At 34.4% G+C, this 16,843-nt stretch overlaps 1 pseudogene; it reads left to right on the top strand.

Annotated features, from left to right (window-relative positions):
* The first annotated feature begins 13,353 nt into the window (after positions 1 to 13,353).
* LOC131027606 (zinc finger CCCH domain-containing protein 18-like) lies at positions 13,354 to 15,781 on the top strand (annotated as a pseudogene).
* The last annotated feature ends 1,062 nt before the right edge of the window (positions 15,782 to 16,843 follow it).

Below are 16,843 nucleotides of genomic sequence, written 5' to 3'. Positions count from 1 at the left end.
ATAGAGAGGTGTGATTATGGGTATATAGGGGTTTTCCTTAGTCAACCCTCTATTTTGGTGGCTTTCGCCTCCACAAATAGTCAATATGAATATGAAAATAGTGTGTTTTGAATCTTAAGTGTGTCTAAGATTTCTATGAGCTAAGATGCATAAAGTATAAACGAAAGTCCTACTCAAGTGTATTAGAGTAAACTTTAAATTAAATGATCAAATGTAAAACACAAATTAACTCAAGAATGCGTGAATCACATAACTTAAATAATAAAAAGTTAGATCTAAAGATTAATTGCATAAATGTGAAAATAACATAAAATCATATTGAGCCCCTTGGGGAAAGGTACAAGTCAATCATAAATTGGTCTCTCCATCATCCTCCAACATCCCTTGAAGCTTCCATCATGGTGAATGAATTGAGTTAATACTAATACAAAATAAAAATACTGGTAGAGAGGGTTGGTTAGAAGGGTGCACACAAATCAAGGCAAAAGAAATAAAAGGAACATTTGAAATAAAAAATAAAAAATAGACCTGATAAGATAAAAACACATAGAAGGAAACAAAGAAGAAAAAATGCCACACTAAAAGAAAACACAAATAATAACAATAAATAGAAAATGAAAGAGGATGCATAGCAAAACCTCAAACTCAAAAAAAACAAGAACTAAAAAATCTATAACCAAAAATAAAATAAAAACTAAGATAACATTAGTTAAAATAAGATATATCATTAATAATACCTTATTAATGATATAATGATACCATTAATAATATCTTATCTAATTGATGTTGTCTTGGTAAAGAAAACTATATATGTATATGTATATGTATATGTATGTACATGTATATATACAAATGTACGTGTATACATATGTACATATATGTATACATGTACATGTATGTATGTACACATGTACATATATATGTATATATACATTTACACACACACATCTCTACATATATGTGTGTGTATATATATACATATATGTATGTATGTATCTATACATACATACATACTTAAATGTGCACACACACACACACACACACACACACACATATATGTAAATGCATATATACATATACATAGACATAGACATATTTGTGTGTGTGTATATACATGTATATACATATATATGTTACACACAAATATATGTATATAATTGTATATATGTACACGTGTGTGTGTGTGTGTGTGTGTGTGTGTGTGTGAAATTAATAAAACTATTAAAAGAAGCAACATAAATGAGGAACTAAAATGATAAATATTGTCATCTTAATGAAAAAGATAAAATTGGAAAACCTACGAGCATAAACAAGAAAAGAAATACAAAAGTTGAAAACAAAAATAAAACAACAAAGAAACAAAGGACTAAACAAAATATAAAAAAGAGACAATATGAATTAGATAAGAAGGTCATTGATAAAATATTATTACTGATTTCTTATCTGGTTAATGTTATCTCGTAAAAATGATGCACATAATAAATCAAACTAAGAAATCTAAATACAAGCATAAACAAAATAAAAGAAATACAAAAGTTGAAAACATAACTAAAGCAACAACAAAAATAAGGACTAAATAAAATATAAAAAGGATTAAAAAAGAGACAATATTAATTAGATAAGAAAACCATTGATAAAACCTTATTACTGATTTCTTATTACTGTTAATGTTATCTCATTAAAGAAAGCTAAAAAATGATGCTCATAATAATTCAAACTAAGAAATCTAAAATTTTAGACAGTTTAATCTAGAAATCTATCACATAATAACACAGACTATGAAAATCTAATAAATTTAAATATTGTTTCATTCTTCTTTGATTCACATTTGATATTGTAACTTTAATCGCTTGATTTGTGACCAAATCCCTAATTTCATCCCTGATTGTTTTGTGTCCAATAACCTTTGCTTTGATTTTTGTTTGTTCAAATGCATTTGCTACTTTATCTATGACTATCTCCATTGGGTTCGATTTAGTAGGAGAATGATCAAATACATCTTCCTATGTATCACCAAAGATCTTATGTTTATCTTATTTTTAGTTCCTACTTTGATATGCATTATTGACACCAGCTTTGTGCCTATCTCTTCTTTGTGCTATCTTTTATTATTTATTTCTAATCTATGGCTAACAATTAATATTATATAATATTATATAATTTTTGGTATTATATTATAATCTTATATTTTATTAATTTTTTTTCAAAATAATATCTTCTAGTCTTTATTATCTTTTTGTTGAATATATTTTTATTTTTTGGACAAGATTTATGTGATTTTCTTTTTCTTTTTCTTTACTTTTTCCACTTTCCAATTAGATTCTTCTTCACTTCCTAGTTTCCAGAACATTTTCCTTCATCTGTTTAATCTTCTTAGTCTATTTTTGCTCTCATTTCTCCTCTCTAAATATTACATTCTAATGATAGATCATTAAGTATGATTTGACATAAAATTGATGGTCATGCACAACATAATAGTGATGGTAAAGAATGTCTTGTTTATTACATAATTCATACTTTACTTGATTATGAGGTCTGATATACTATGATAGAAAGACAATGTCTTGCTCTTGTTTTCACAACTCTGAAGTTAAGACATTATCTTTTAAATACTAAAACACATGTTATAATAAAATATGATCATTTAAAACATCTCTTCTCTAAAACTGACCTCTTAGGACGTTTAGCGAAATGGGTTATGTTGTTAACTAAGTTTGACCTCAAGTTTGTTTCTCAAAAAATGATTAAAGGAAAAGTTTTAACTGACCATTTGGATGACGCTCCTTCTTCTTTTACTTTACCTAACCAAGATTCATTTACTAATGAACTTGTTCTTCATTTAGATGTCAACAAAACTTGGGAATTGTATTTGTAGACACCTAAATTTGATTAATTTAATTAATTGAATATAGCTATCCTTTTTAATTAAATAATTATGCATTATTTAATTAATTACTGTTCCCTCCTTCTAGCTAATTAATTTTATTAATTACGTTATAGTCCCCTTTTAATTAATTATTTGAGAATCATAAATAATTTAATTAATTAAAGTCACCTCCTTCTTCTATTAAAAACATCAAATGCATAATTTGACTATTTAATTCACCTTTTGTCAATTTCCTCCTTTTCCAGTATGGAATTAATTAAATTTATTAATTCAGTTTTCTCACATGTCTCCTAACTATAACTCTCCTCTAATCCTCATCTAACCCTTCTTCTAAACCTAATCTAACCCCCATTGGCTAACCATAAGTTTTAGTCAACCTTATCTCTTTCGGCCTCTTTCCCTCCCCATATGTACAAGCACATTTTAAATGTTGGCATGATTGGCCTAACTGATGCAGATGAAGAATGATGTCTAAATCGGTAAAGGACTGTTTGTGATGAAGAGATTGAGATTGCATGATTGGATGACTTTAATCAGTTATTTGTGTTGTCATTGATGACAACTGATGTTTACTATGTTGTATTTTGTCATCTTAGTCTTTTTAGTCTACTGGAAAGAGCTTATCAATAAAGAAACAAGAAACTGAGAATCAGGACCTTAATCGATAAACTAGGAAATGTTTTGATTAGATTTGGCAATTGGTGATGATTGAAGTGTTGCGATTTGGAATGTGAGTTTGTATCATTGTAATATGTATATGACCGGAACCACATCATTATTTGGTTACTAGAAGTCATGTTTATGATTTCTGTTGTATTTTTGCTAGGGTTTAAGGACCGGTAAAGAATTCTCTTAATCGATAATGATTTTTGATTTGGTTGTGATCTACATCAATTTTAAATGATGGAGGTGACGTGGCACAACCCATGTAGACAGACAAATTGCTTTTTGGCGCGTTTGAAGATGGAATTTCTTGGGAAACAGTGAAGCACTTAGAAGAGTGTTCTAAGGGTTTAACTTTGCATTAGATCAAGTTGTTGTGATGAGTTGCAATCACTCAACGATTGATATTGTCTTGTAAAATATTGTAATGATCTGTATGATGATCTGATATGATCTGAGATGATCTGCATTGTAAATTCTTGATGTATCTAGGGTTTAGTAATCGACCTAGTTGTAAAGGTTATTTATGTTGGTTTAGTTTGTGTTTGTTGTGTCGGTGGTTTTGAGAAGAGTGTGAAGTCAAACCAGAATGTGAGAGATCTACCAAAGTGTAGCAGATTAGGAGCAGAATTGGATTTGATCAAGCAAGTAGTTAAGTGCTATACCCATATCATTAATTGTTGTTTCCTAATAGTTGCAACAGTCAAAATCCCTTAACCAGGTAGGTCCTAACATGCCTTACGTTGTAAATCCCCTAACAGGGTGGCTCAACATCTAAGTTCTAAATCCTCTTGCGAGGTTGATCCTAACATGCCAAAGCTCCTAACAGGGCTTATCAGGTTAAATCCATTAATTGGGTGACTCCTAATAGGGTGTAATCCTAACAGGGCATCTTTGTAAGCTCCTAACCAGGCTAGGCTCCTAACAGGGCGCATTCTGAAAGAGTGCACAAATTTTAGTGGGTACCAATTCCCACCGTGGTTTTTCCCTATTTGGGTTTCCACATGAAAAACATGGTGTTCATATGGTGAATGTTTTTATGTGTTGTTATGTTTTGTTTTCAGTTAATGCATGGTTAATGAACACTTAATGTGCATACTTGATAAATCAGATTAGCAGATGATTATCAGCAGATATCGGTACTGGTAAATGGTTTTGTTGTTGGCTATTGTTTGACTTGGTGAACGTTTTATAAGGTTGAGTTTCATATTTGAATTTGTTGTTAATATGATCCCCCCCCCCCCTCAGTATTAACCAAATCCTCTAAGATTACAATTTGGGGAAATTTCCTAAAATTTGGGGAAATATCCTATTATTTTGATATTTGGAAATATCTTCGTATTTGGAAAGGAACCTTCTTATTTGGGTGTCTCTCTCCCAAATAGGCATGTGTCCTCAAGGACACATGTCATTCATTCTCATGAAACTTGACCTTATCAAGGACACTTGGCATTTCCATCCATGACACTTTCCCTTCTCAAGGAGAATTGTATCATTCTCATGCCTCCTCATCCCCCAATCTAGCCTATTTAATCTCCTCATTTTCCTTCACAAATCATTCACTTTCATTTTCATACCATCGTAATGCTGAATTGTTCACTCATTCTTTGCATCCATTATCATCTTAGCATCCATTTTGCATTTCATTTAGCATAATCTTCATCTTGCATCAACTACCATGGAGCAAAATCGAGCATCTCCAACATAGCGAGCACATATCAAATTAGAAGACAATCAAATCAAGGGTTTATAGAGAGTTTGTGTTTCTTTTGTTTACAATTTACTTTTGAAATTCCCTATTAGCATCTTTATTATGAGTGTGGTCAATTTTATTGCTTGTTTAGATTTTTAGCTTAGAATTTTAATCTTCTTCATCTTGCACTCGCAATTTTCTACATACATTTCTGGCACACCCAGTGGGACTCACTTCATGGGTCCATCTCACGTTTTTTATTGTTTCAGTGTGTTTTATTGCATATTTTTTACAGGTGTAGGCAAAAACATGAGAATACAGGTGGATTTCTACTAGGACAAAAGTTTGTTTCATCTCAATTTCAATTTCCAAAAATGACGGGTTTGCTGGTAGAAACAATGTGTTTGACTGAAGAAATGATGGGAATGCATTCCTATGGTCCTATGATAGGTATAACTTCCAGATTTTATATTTTAGGTTTTTTGTTTTTGGGAACTTTCATTTTACTATTAAAATGACGGGTTTGCAAGTAGAAACAACGGGTTTGCACTAAAAAATAAAATAAAATTATTTTTGAAGAAACTGTGGGAATACACTAAAAAACCACATGACTACTCTGATAAATAGCAAGAATGTTTTTTTTTTGTTTTATGTACTTTTTCTCAAATGTTTATTTGGTTCAAATTGGACTAACCTACTAATTTAATTTGTTGTTTTCTTATTTTTTGCTAACATTTGTGCAAATTTCATAGTAGAAGACCCCCAAAACTTAAACATCTAAATTGTGTATTGTAGGGCCACCAAACATGGGTGCACTTGGAAAATAAAAAATTTGGGATAAAATGAACAATGTGTCTTTTGAGTAGTTATGAAACATCTCAATACTCTATAAGAATTAACCAAGTATTTTGCGTCTTTGGAAGGATTATACTTGGTGTATACTCTCCCCTCGCCTTCCATGGATCTTGGTTGGTAAAAAGCCATGAAATCTTTCACTTTTGTTTAGATTAGATTCCATAAAGGTAGTATACAAGTATCCTCTCCCCTCGCATGTCTCTGTGACCTTGGGTGTAAGAGAAAGTGTACTAGCTTTATTAGAAAAAGGGTATGCCTCCTAGTGCTATATGTCGGTGAGAGGGAACGACCCTACTAATTTAATTTGTTGTTTTCTTATTTTTTGCTAACATTTGTGCAAATTTCATAGTAGAAGACCCCCAAAACTTAAACATCTAAATTGTGTATTGTAGGGCCACCAAACATGGGTGCACTTGGAAAATAAAAAATTTGGGATAAAATGAACAATGTGTCTTTTGAGTAGTTATGAAACATCTCAATACTCTATAAGAATTAACCAAGTATTTTGCGTCTTTGGAAGGATTATACTTGGTGTATACTCTCCCCTCGCCTTCCATGGATCTTGGTTGGTAAAAAGCCATGAAATCTTTCACTTTTGTTTAGATTAGATTCCATAAAGGTAGTATACAAGTATCCTCTCCCCTCGCATGTCTCTGTGACCTTGGGTGTAAGAGAAAGTGTACTAGCTTTATTAGAAAAAGGGTATGCCTCCTAGTGCTATATGTCGGTGAGAGGGAACGACCCAAGCGATACTTTATTTCGATCTTCTATATAAATAATCATGGTATTGGTGAAAGCCATAATCAACTAGTGCAATTGCATTATACCAATAGTTTCTCTCAGTATTCACATGCAAATACCTTTGTGGTCTTGATGAAAGTCAAAACCCATGGTGCTTGTATGGCAGATGTGTAAAAACGTGTATTCTACAAGCTGGGATATCTCTTAAATGAGCTAGCCACCACATGTATAGCCACCGGATTTACCTTGAAAGTTCCCCCACTACGAACCAATGTTTTTAGTAGCCTAAAACCTTTGATACTTGTTGGTACAGAAGGCCATACCTTCGAAGCCGCCCCAATTCATGCTATTCATTATTGAGACAGATGTCCCTTAGTTCATAAGGTCTCTAGATCTTTGAGGTATGAGATTTTGATGTGCCCAATAAGTGTGTGTCGTGTAAGGGGGAGCCAGCGCCTCCAAAATCTCTTTCTATTCTCTTTGTCTAAGTATATGGAGAAATACAAGTGGGGACTCAATAAGTAGTAACTATATTCAAAGCCTAAGATTTTTTTTCATGAATTGTTTGCGCGTTTTGATTAGTAATCGTTATCACTTGGCTAAATTAGGTCCTCATCATCTCTATTGAGTTAGACATTATTTATATTCTTATTGTGCTTGTGTCACTTTACTATCTTTTGCTAAATAACAAGTCAAAAATCAGTCATTCGAATTCCAAACTTACTGTCTATCAAAGTCCCAAACTTGCATCTTTGTGATCGTTATCCTAGTCCTAGCATAATCACCATTATCATCCAAATTTGCATTGTCATAATCATCATTTTTCATCCATCGTCATTGCCACCAGAGTCACATCATCATTACCTTCTTCCTAAGTTATCAATCCAAACATCAAACATCAAACTTTATTCTCTTTCCAAATTCCTCAAAGTCAGTCTCTATCCTAGTCTAAGTTTGTCATCATCCTATTTTGAGCTTTATTTTATCATCCATTTTCATCTTTCATCTCTCCAACTCATCAACTAAAAGTCATGTCACAATTTAATTATGATCAGTTTGGTCATCATTTATTTTCTTCCACTTCATCCCATTCACGTCATCGTCCTTTACTTTCTAAGACAGAAAGGAATAAAAACCCTATAAATGTCATTTGACTCTATTTTACAAGAGTTAGTCAAATACAATCAATCCTCTAGGTGATTTTGTATTCCAATATATGTATGAAAGTGGATCTTGGTCTTAGTCCTACCTGGTTCCATTTTCATCCATCACAACATTAAATGCAATAAATGACAAAATACCAAAAAACACATGTCGCCTCTTCCAACAACCCACTTGGAGAAGCCCAATAATCACTCATTTTTGCACTTCAAATGGCATTAATTATCCACTTCTATGTGTCTATATGTGGGGACAATAATATTAAATAATTTTGTCCACAAGCCACCCTTACCGATGCAAGTGGAACCCATCATTCCTTATGATTGTGTTATAGACAAGAGTGAGAATAAATATTACAAATTATTTTTCTAGTACACCCTAAGTGCCTGTGGACACTATCCAGGGATGTTAGAACTATGCAATATGACATAGGATCTACAACACAGATGATACCTTAATCAGGAATAAACTTCTCCCACTTGTCATCCTACATTGTAAATAAACCCATAAGAATCACAAACACGGGAAAAACATACCTTATCCAATAATGTACCACTTGAATCTTCACCATTGTCTCATGCTCCAACAAGATACTTACAAAAACAACCATATGACCACCATCAAGAAAGAAACTCCTCACATCCTCTAACGTGCCACCTATGGAAGAAAAAGAAACATGTCGAGTTGAATCATATCATTTGTCAATGAGACCTATACCATTACTTACATGAACACAAACATCAAACTAAAATAGCAACAAAGGGGCTGAGTAGATTTCTTACTCATACCAACTATAACAAAATCCATACCATATTGCAACTCGTCCAAACTAACCATACTTGAAACTAGGGTATACCAATCATAGATAAAACATTACCATCAACATATCAACTCCAAACTTCAATCAAGTCTCTCTATATCCATACTCCCATCTCAACGCAACATACTAATGTACAAATTAACATAGAAAAAACCAACTAACAAAATTCACATTAAAACTGAAAAAAATCTCATGGATATAAATGGTCCAAATTTGAGTTATCCCAATGCAATCAAATGGGTGATCAACCTAGACAATTGTATAAATCATAGATATTAATCCAATGAAACATGCAAACTCATCACCACGTAAATAATCAACAATCCAAGATATCAAAGAGGATAACCAGACATATATGTCTAAAAACTCCCATTGTACAAGTAATATCAAATCTAAAAATAGCTTAAATAATATGAAGTCTACATACAATACTTCACATAGAGAATCTAGCTGACTCTTGCATCACACAGTATCAAGGAAACATATAATGATATGCAAATCATGCAAATAAATATGTTGTAATACCTCTCTAACCACTAATCTCCATAGCTCTTCCAAGTTCTTCACACTCAGCCATGTGAATACAAACATCTAGGAAGAAGAACAAGGCCAAATAGAGAGCTTACAAATCAAACCATATCCTTGTTCCACACTAACATGTACCAAGTTGTGTAATATAAGATCCTATTCACCATTCCCAAATTCAAAACATATCAAATTTAACATTCAAATCAAATGAAAATAAGGAAGAAATAGATGTAAACCTCTCATACCAAAGGTAGCTCAAACAAACCAATGATTCCCATAATAAAGGGAACATGCCTAAAGCCAAAAACCATTTCGTGTATCTCTCCAAACAAGTCCTCAAAACTAGATCCATAGCTCAAGAAAAAAAGCAAGGACAACAACTAAAATCCATAAACCATGCATCTTATTCTTAACAAATCGTTAGAATTTTTACACTCAAGACTGGGTATGTGTAGGATCATGGTAGGCCAAACTAGGCGCTTAAGTGGCGATGATAATTCAGAATAACAAAGTTAGGCAACTTGACATGAAAATTTGAATAGGTTATCAACATAATTTGAAAAATATGTAAGAACAAAATTTGTATCAAATTGAATGAATTTTTTAAGCTACTAGTAGTTTTTTGAAAAAAGATTAAATCTATTTGGTGAAAATTTGAAATTTCAATATAGTAGTACTAAATTTTTCAAGAAAAAGATAAAAAGTAAGTGTATGTCTAACCAACCTAAGTACAAGAAAAACTATTTTTTTTTATGCTACTTTAAAAGTAGAGGACTCATGCTTGGATTGACACATATTTTTTTGTATTTTTTGCTAAGTAAATTATTAGTTATGAAATTTTTACTAGAATTTTTTAAAAATATAAAAAACTCCTATGCCTGACCTCCATAACTTGGTCAAAACTTTATGAAATTCATTTTTTTAGTCCTATAGTATGTGAAGCATAGAATGTGGTGCATCTTTTTGGATTTGAAAAATGTTAAACCGTTTGAAAGTTATAAATGTTTTTCAATTATCCTATCAATAGGGACTTTAGACATAATGCATGTAAAACATCAATAATAATTATTTATTAAATTCAAAATAAGGCATAATTTACATTGGTGGAAAGCTGACAATTTCCTTTATTAACTTTTTTTGTTTCATTAATTTTGAGTAAAAAAACTTGCTAGCTATATGGGCAAAATCTAAAAAACCAAAGAAAACTTCTAAACCCTTTTTTTATTGAGTTTTCAAGTTTGGCACATCCAAGCCAAATCCCAAAGAAATCTCGAGGAAAATCCCAACGGTGAAGGTTTTGGTTAGAAAAAAATTGATATTCGATAATATTGGATATCCGTTGATATCAAATATTTGATAATAATGGATATTTGTTGATATCGAATATCTAATACTAATGGATATTCGTTATTGTCTCTTTTTTTATTAGTTTGTAAGTTTATATATTATAACAAAACTTGTTATTTCAACTATATATTTTGATAACTGGTCCATGCATGGGCTTCATAGGGTGCATCCGAAAGATGAGGAAGTAAGGAAAGATGTTTGGTTTTGTCTGGAGGAAGTTTGGGTAAAAATAAACTTTGATGGTGCGTTGAAAGGTAATCTCGAGCCTTCATAGGGTTTGTTGCTCAGGACTGGAGAGGTAATGTGATGGAAATTGCTTCCCAAAGAATTGAAGATGGAATGAATAATATCGTAGAGGCCTTAGTAGCTTTGAATGCAATTAGGTTTGGCAAAAAAATGGGAATTAATAAAATATATTTGGAAGGAGATTCATTGATCATTATCAATGCAATTATCTTGGGTGAAATTCAGGCGTGGTACTTGCAGAAAGTTGTAGTGGCAATCCACAACGAGCTAGAGATGGTACAATGTTATCAGGTTGTCCACATGAGACGTGCAGTGAATGAGGTGCCAGACACCCTATCAAAGTGGGCAGTAAATTTTGAGGAGATCGGGGAAGTATGGTTTGAAGATCTCAGCTTCATTCCCTTTGATGATTAAGTGTGTTAGCACTTGTTTATATGATAATGGCATTAATGAGGTACAAGGATGATGTTTGATTGATGGGACAAGGCAAGTAGATCTGGCAATAAAGCAACGGGTTAAGGGTGGGCAGTGTCATTCCCTATTTATCTGCAACAATCTTGGGTGGTGGAAGCAGAATGGAGGCGAATTTACCCCTTATAACTTCCAAACCCCAAGCTACTTTCTTTGGACTGGTCACGGTGTAGAGGATGAAACGAATCTTCAAAGTTGGGGATGAGGAATTCATCCAATTTATGCAAATGTTGTTGGGGGAGGTGTTCCTAGATACAAAGCACCAGTACCGAGCCAACATGGACATTGTGACCACGGTGGTTGTGTGGGGTCTGGAATTGGGGGACACTACTGCTAATGTCCTCTAGGTTGTGAGGTTGATAATTGGTGATGAATGGATGGTGGGACTAATTTTTGTGCTTGAATGGGCAGTCTCAATGGCGAGCTTTGATGTGAGTGATGGTTTTAACAACCCTATTTTGGCAGAGTTGTATGAATTAGTTCCATTCATGAGGTGGCCAACTAAATTTAACTGTGATGAGCGTCGTGTCGAGGCACTCATTACCTAGGACTCCCTAAAAAATTTGTTGCGACAAAGGGAGGCTATTGGTGGTGGTGCTCTAGTGGTGGTAAATGAAGAAGGAGGGGCTAGGGGCATAAGACGAGAAAGGAGGTGTCAGGGAAAGAGACCGCATAGAGTGTGAATGGCTTGTGGTTCAGGTAGCGGTTTTTTGGTGGCTTGTTTTGCATGCTCTTTATTGTTGGAGTCGACCTCTTTGTTTTTGGTCGCAAGGTGAAGTATGCAGAGGATGGTTTGGCATTCGTCCTTTCCTTTTTTGTGTTTTGTCTGATCGAATGCCTAGCCTGTGATAAATTATTTGTTTTGTGTTAGGCTAGAATATATGGAATGTTTATGATATATGGCCTTAGGATATGCATGGAATTTTTTTGAGTTTTATCTGTAAACTGCAGTGTATAGTGAAGACTGGGTAGATAGGGTAGCTAATAGGGGTTGGCTCTAGTTTTTTCTCTCACAGAGTCGGAAGGATACTATTTTAATTATGCATATATGTACTTGTGAAAATTATTACTATTAATAAAATCACTTTGTTTTTTTTTTAATCGGTAATCGCTTTTGACTGGAGCTTTGAACTAGATTACAACTGAAATATTAACACCCCTATGGATTTGTCTCTTGCGACAGTAGCCACAACTTCCTCTTTGCCCATATTACTCCTTATCACTCCACAATCTCCTTATAACTCCCGCTCCTTATCACTCCACAAGACTCCGTCTCCTTATAACTCTCTCCTTATAACTCGCTACTCCTTATCACTCCACAAGACTCCGTCTCCTTATAACTCTCTCCTTATAACTCCCTACTCCTTATCACTCCACAAGTCTCCTTATACCTCCCGCTCCTTATCACTCCAAATCACTCCATCACATTTTTGTCCTGAGAACCCTTATCTCTCCATTAGCCGCGACCCCTCATCACTCCATCCGTGTAGCCCCGAGACAACCTCCTTATTACTCCATCTTTGTAGCCAATGATGCACCACATCACCCAATACTTTCGTCCATCGCTGTGTCCGCAATAGTGGGGTTTGCGGTCAAGCCGAAAGTCTGCAGGTCAAAGTCGTCATGCACCTACGTGGACGATCAGTCAACCACCGAGCCATAAACACCACACACACGCCATCATCGAGAACAACCTGCAAGCCAAGTGAGTAAAAAGTGCGACCTCCCCAATCGGGGGCTCGTGATATTACCGCCACGTTGTGAGGTGAACCGCCAATAAAATCACTATGTTACCAACTAAAAAAAAACTATATATTTTGATAAATAATTTATGTCTATAATGTATAATATATTATAATCTCTTATATAATCATATAACAATTTTTTTATATATATATTACTAATAAATATAATAATATATAATTAATTTTTAAGAGAGCCTCTAGGCTTTTGTTAATGAGTTTTTTTGGATCTGGGTCTGAATTAATTTGATTATTTATTTTTCTTGGTATATTTTTGTACCACACATTTTTTTGGATTGAAGTGGGCTGGATGTCTTCAAGCTCATTGGGTGTAGAGATCCTCTGCATTTGCAGGCTTAGAAGGAGACATCCCATGGGAAGAGCTGTAAGTGGGTGTATGTAAGGTGGATAAGAGGAAAATATAATATATATTGAGAGAGTATTGGTAAGAGTTGGCTTTTTGGGTGGAGTTGGGGAACTTTTCTATGCTGAGCAGATCAAGTAGGAAGCAGAGTATTGTATCAGGAGGCTCTGATTTTGTCAATATTGGGTGGAGTGGACTGTTCAATGTTTGTTTTCTGGTGGAGAGGCCAAGGAGCACTGTTCAATAAAATTCTACTAAAAGTTATGTGTGAGGATTGGAAGCTCAAGTTATATGGGTCCTTGTGGTGCAAGATTTGACAGTAAATGGCAGGCATACAGATATCAGTTCGTTTTATGGTTGGGTTGATATAATGATTATGTTGGTTTCCAATAATCAATCCAGCTGGTGATCAGTAGGGTTGCTGTCTGCATCTTTGGTACACGGTATATCTTCTTTTTGATAACAGTGATGGAAGGACTGTGAGATCAACACTATTGAAGTTATTGGAAAAGGGCAGTTTTTGTTTTTATACAGAGTAAATCATCTTAACAATGTACTGGATGTGAAATGGATATATATGAAGCAACAAGGATTGTGTTTTCAAAGATACAGAGCGTGGATCCAGAGAATCTGTCCAAAATCATTGGTTATCTCCTGCTGCAGGACAATGGAGATAGGGAAATGATCCGGTTAGCCTTTGGGCCTGATAGTTTGATTCACTCTGTTATCTCCAAGGCCAAGAAGGAACTTGGCATGCAAGTTTCTTCATCATCCTCTTCACAACTGCTATCCCCTTATGCTATGGAGTCCCCAGTACAGTTTGCTCCATTTTATCACATACCATCTCGTCCTTTCTCTGCAGTTTCGCCCCAAACAGTCTACTGGGATTCTCAAGCCAATCAAGAGACACCATTAAGTTCACATTTTGCAGTACCCATTGAGCAGAATGCGCTCAATTTTATTAACAGGAATCCCTTACAAGCTCAATTTTTTGGCAGTGATAAACTGCAGCAGCATTCCATGGTCTTATCAGAACAGCCAAGCAGTATCAGAGATTACACCAATAACTTCCAGCCTCAGGATCAACAACTCCCCTTGTTTGAGAATGACAGTTACAATTACCCAGAGATGCAACTAGCCTCAGGTGAATTGGGTATGGATTTTTTAAGTAAAAGGGTCAGCCTTCCAATTTCTGATGTTAAGCCATGCCTGTATTTTGCCCGTGGATACTGCAAACATGGCAGCAATTGCCATTTTTCTCATGGCTTTGAAAACCATCTTACAGTCTCCATGGGTAGCAGCCCCCCGTAATCATTGAATGAAGAACCAATCTCAGCTGGAACATTGGAGAGATTGGAAATTGAATTGCTGGACTTACTCAGAGGGAAGAGGGCACCCATTTCCATTGCTTCGTTGCCTCAATTCTACTATGAAAGATTTGGGAAAACTCTGCAAGCTGAAGGCTACCTGACTGAATCTCAGAGGCATGGCAAAGCTGGTTAGAGTTTAACAAAGCTCTTGGCACGCTTGAAGACTATAAGACTCATTGATCGGCCCCATGGTCAGCATGCTGTTGTTTTAGCAGAGGATGCTCCCAGGTTTACTGAGTACAGAGGTGAACGAAATGAAATAGCTGGCTTGATTGCAGGATCTCGCCAAATTTATTTGACTTTCCCTGCTGAAAGCACCTTCACAGAGGAAGATGTATCAAATTATTTCAGGACTTATGGACCTGTACATGATGTGAGAATACCCTACCAGCAGAAGAGAATGTTTGGATTTGTAACATTTGTATTTCCAGAGACTGAAAACCATCCTGGCAAAAGGAAATCCCCATTATGTATGTGGTGCTCGTGTTCTTGTCAAACCCTATCGAGAAAAGGGCAAGCATGGGGACAGAAGATATACAACTGAGAAACCTGAACACACAAAATACATGCCAGCAGCCTATAATCTAGATGACTTTGAACTTCAACTTGGGCCTAGAATAATTGGTACTTCCGACATGATAAGAACTCAATTTCTTCTAGAGGAGCAAGAGCAGATACTTGAAATAGAAAGAAGGCGGCTGGCAGAGTTACATTTGATGAACCAAGCCTCTAAATTAGCTAGTAATAATAACAACAACAGTTCTAATCTCATTAGTGGCACCACAATCCAAACAAACAAACAAAAAAGGGTGCAGATGCCCAACAACATTACATTCAAGTGGACTCCGTGGATCCCCAAGTGGCTTGAGAATATGTGATCAAACTCAAAGTAAAGTAGAAAGAAAAAGAAGGGGCAAAACAAAAGACCACACTGTTTCTCCACATTATTAATATTGTTATTTTTATAATAGAAACAAAGCACCAAGGTCAATAATAATATTATAAGCAAAAAGAATATGGAAGCATGAAGCAAGAGCTTCATTCACTTCCCAGTACAGTACAGGCTCATCATTATTATAGAAATAGATAGATAGCAAATCCATCAAAATTGTAGCAGAAATGATAGATGAAGAAGAATCATGAATCATCATGAATTACAAACATATGGTATAAGGAACATTGGAGGAGCCCTTATTGCATTTCTGGCTCCCACATCATTTGTTAAAAAATATCTCTTATCAATGGAAGTCAAGAAGATTTTCATACTTTAAAAAATATATATATATATATAATTAATTTTACTTATTAAAAAAATTATATAATAAATGATATTAATTTATATATAATATATATTTAAAATATTATATATATGCTTGATATAATATTTTATATTGAATAAATTATGTTTCCTTCTATCCCTTTTATACTCCGTCTTTTGGACACTCTCTCCCTCTCTCTCTAGGTCTACCTCTCCTGCTATCCCTCTGACATTACTTATCTATACCCTACTCTCCTCATCTCTCTCTCTCTCTCCCTCCCTCTGTTGATACGATACTTCCATCTCCCCCCTCTCCCCTAACCACCTAATTACCCCCAACTCTCTCTAATTCCCTCTTCCTCCCTAATTACCTTCTCTCTCTCTCTCTCTCTCTCTCTCTCTCTCTCTCTCTCTCTCTCTCTCTCTCTCTCTCTCTCTCTCTCTCTCTCTCTCTCTCTCTCTCTCTATATATATATATATATATATAATACATAATATATATATTATATATGAATAAATATATTAAGACTTAATGGATATTAGATAATAACTAAAATTCGTTCATAACAAATATGTTATGATCAAATATCCATTATGTTTACTGCCGAAAAATTGGAGGCCAAGGGAAATATTTCCCTTAGTACTTTTTTTTGTGAAAAGTGAATGGATTTATGTTAGGAATGGATATTCGTTTCGA

The sequence above is a fragment of the Cryptomeria japonica genome, chromosome 8 (assembly GCF_030272615.1).
Source record: "Cryptomeria japonica chromosome 8, Sugi_1.0, whole genome shotgun sequence".
In the NCBI taxonomy this organism is placed as follows: Eukaryota; Viridiplantae; Streptophyta; class Pinopsida; order Cupressales; family Cupressaceae; genus Cryptomeria; species Cryptomeria japonica.
Note: the sequence above shows the minus strand (reverse complement) of the source record. Positions and strands in the feature narration are given on the sequence as shown.